The sequence below is a fragment of the Ipomoea triloba genome, chromosome 7, assembly GCF_003576645.1.
Source record: "Ipomoea triloba cultivar NCNSP0323 chromosome 7, ASM357664v1".
NCBI lineage: Eukaryota > Viridiplantae > Streptophyta > Magnoliopsida > Solanales > Convolvulaceae > Ipomoea > Ipomoea triloba.
The window spans coordinates 15433788-15437452 of NC_044922.1; the positions used below are offsets into that span (position 1 = coordinate 15433788).

General features: G+C 31.7%; 1 protein-coding gene across 2 annotated transcripts in view; it reads right to left on the minus strand.

Annotated features, from left to right (window-relative positions):
* Positions 1–776, minus strand: part of LOC116025982 — a 7599-nt gene extending 6823 nt beyond the window's left edge. For both annotated transcript variants that reach the window (XM_031267422.1, XM_031267420.1), the window contains exon 1: positions 517–776. The gene's annotated coding sequence lies outside the window, so the exon portion shown is untranslated. The remainder of the gene's footprint in view (positions 1–516) is intronic.
* Positions 777–3665: the final 2889 nt, after the last annotated feature.

Genomic DNA, 3665 nt, shown 5'->3' on the forward strand with positions numbered 1-3665 from the left:
GGGGGGGGGGGGGGGGGGGGAAAAAAAAAGAAATTCACAGTTTAGCTCATTTTTGGTCCTTCTGCTATCCAACTTAAGCCAGCAAAGATCATAACACAAGTACAATAGCTAAAATTTCAGACTTAATAAGAGCTAATCGCATCCAACTTATTCAATCATCTCCTAACAAAACACGAGTCCTAGATCACAAATAAACATAAAGAAAACAAAAGAACCAACAGAAGATTAAACCGTCACTCCATTATCATTCCACAGATAAAATTTTGCATGATCTAGAATTCAAAGTGAAACAAAAACCTACTTCACGGATTCATGTGGAATCCATCCCATACATCAGCCACCCCGAGAAACGGAATCGAAATACCCCTCTCATGTAAGCAAAAACACTCGAAAACGAAAGATTAAATCCCGAAAAAAACCCTAACGATATCCAATCACATATCCTAAACGAACAGCGAAATCTCAAAATGGAGCACTAAAGTTGAAACAACGAAATGAACGAGTGTGAACATCAACCTTGAAATGTAACAACAGAGATTCCCACAGAAGATGAAGGAGCTAGGGTTTGTGAGCGTTACAGGTTTCAACGAAACTTTGAGGAAGATTTGGGGTTCACCACTTCACCCTCCCTCGCCCTGAGAGATCGGTTTGATTGTTTCGTATTTTTTTGCTGCAGGCGAAATTTTCAAAAAAAGAAATTCAAAATTTTATTTGACATTTTCCAACTTAGCATGATAGATTGATAGGATATGAATAGTATTGATGCGTTGATAACCGACTTAGCGAAAATACGAGGAAATAGCTCCAAAATATGAATAAATTCATTTTCAGACCATATACACTAATATATTATATAGTTTTTTTTTTTCATATTTTAAAGTTCATTTAATGAATTATTTTAATCAAATAGCCATAAATTATCAAGATTTAAATTCCTTAAATTGTCATGTTGTCCGTATTATCTATCTTTTAGTTGACAATATTACTATTTTATTTGATGGAGTGATTGCAATTATGTAATTCAATTTGAGATAGCCCTTCAAATTCCTTTGACTTTCGAGTATGTCTACAATTGTTAATAAGTCGTTCTCATTGAGAGTCGAACTTAGAACCTTGTTAAGAATCTTTAGTTAAATTGAACAGAACACGCAACACTGCATTCACACTTATATGGATACTTCAAACTTTTTTTTTTGATACTGAGTAACTATTTCTTGATAACATTTTTTCTAGATTGAGTTTTTCTTTTTGTTTAACTTTAAGATCATCCTCAATAGTTGTAGTTTTTTGAAGAGTTTTTGCGTGTGATTAAGAAAAAAAATATGAAAAAAAAAAACTTCATTAGCCCGGTGTTGTGCAGTGGTTGCACTTCACGCGACCAGGGCGATAAGTTTGTTTTTCTTTGGTGGGTCCCATATTAATTCCGATAAAAAACAATGCTTTGCAGGAGACCCTTTCTTCTCTCTCCCCTCCCTCTCTCCTCCGCATAAACATTGTCTCCTAAAAATCACACCAAAAATCACTGATGGAGATGCCCTAAGTATTCCGTTACAATATTTTGTAAAAATAACATAAGATTGTAGGACATGAAATTGTACCAAAATTAGTAACGCGTCAAACAATATTCCTTCTTCGTATGTTTTAAGCTAACAGAGCAATGGTTGTCATGTTCCTTTTGTAATAGCCCCTGGTTTTGCCTAATATAAACCCAAATTGATGTAGTTAATAATGTGCAGTCCATTTCCTTTGGCGTTGGCAACACGCCACCGTTGCATCAACTGGGGTGTGTTGGTAACTTGTCTGTCTTGCTATTTGTTGGCAAACCACCCTACCAACAAAAATAAACTAATAAATTGGCAAAAAAAAAAAAAACAAATAAACAAACTAGTTGGCAACTTGGCAATAATCCACAATATTCACTAAACTAAGGCAACCACTAATGATGTTTGAAAAATAAATACATTTTCATCCCAAAACATTCGTCTAATGAAGAAGAAATATCACTTAAAACCTGCTTTTAACTATAAGGTGGTCGTTCAATTCATGCCACGGACATTGAGAGTTTAAATTTAAATTAAGTTCATTGTGTGCAAGAGTGGACAATTTGGTGTTGAGTCTCAAAATTGTATTGACTCAATTTACTTCCTCATATATTTTGAAATCGGAAACATCAATAAATTAAAAAAAAAAAAACAAAACAAAACAAAAAAAAAAAAAAAAACAAAACAAAAAAGGCATCTTCCCTCACCACCTCATGAGAACTGAGAAGCTGCAGATTTCGTGTTTGACATGAATTCTTTGATTAGTTGCACTTGCTTTAATTGCGGCAAATCTTTGTTCTTTACAAACGTAAGTGTTACTTGTCGTTGCAAAAAGGGCATACAAATGGCGTCTTCGAATAACTTTTCTGTTTTTTTGGTGAATGACAATTTCGTGACGCGCACATGTTTACATGCAAGCTTATTATTAATTTATACTTTTCCTTTTTTATATGGCAAAATGTTACTACATACTACTATTTATCTCTATTTTATTTTTTTAAATAAAAACCTTTTACGTTGTTATAAGTGTCATATTATTCAAGTTCCGTGAATTAAAAGTAAAGTAATGCTACATTTTCATACAAAAATACGCCATAATCTACATCTATCTATACATGCATATATACATACACACAATACATACAATACATACATACATATACAATACATACAATATACAATCTTAATAAGAGCCAATAAAGTTAAAGCTCTGACGAAGAAGAAAAAAAATGTTGGTGGCAATTATTTACTTAAACGAATGGTCCATATTATTTTGATTTTAGTAAATTTTTATGATTTTAATTTCCTTCTTTACCCTCTATTATATAATTTTATTCCCTTAAATAACCTCACATTCCGTTAGTATAAAATTTGGTAACGAAACATTCCGTTAACTTTTAACTTACCCATTAATTTCTATAAGAAATGTCCTAGGTTCGAACCTCATCCCAATCAGAGTTGCATAATTGTTAAACATATACTACGAATATGTTAGAATATATTATTGAAAAGTGAATACTTCACTCTATTACTCTTATTAAATTACTAGTTTTATACGTGCATTGCGCGAATGGATTAATGCCCAATGTTTATATTTAAATAAATATTTGAAAGTATATGATTATATAGGAGAAGTTTATACGTGGGTAATTGAATGTCGAATTTTTTTATTTAAATATTTAACTCAAAGTATATGAATCCAAGATAATATAGAAAATTCATTATAATTATTACTAAAATAAATGTTTGCAACCTTGTAAAATCGATAGTCTAAATATTTGGTCTAAAAATGATAGTCTAAATAANAAAAAAAAAAAAAAAAACAAAACAAAAAAGGCATCTTCCCTCACCACCTCATGAGAACTGAGAAGCTGCAGATTTCGTGTTTGACATGAATTCTTTGATTAGTTGCACTTGCTTTAATTGCGGCAAATCTTTGTTCTTTACAAACGTAAGTGTTACTTGTCGTTGCAAAAAGGGCATACAAATGGCGTCTTCGAATAACTTTTCTGTTTTTTTGGTGAATGACAATTTCGTGACGCGCACATGTTTACATGCAAGCTTATTATTAATTTATACTTTTCCTTTTTTATATGGCAAAATGTTACTACATACTACTATTTA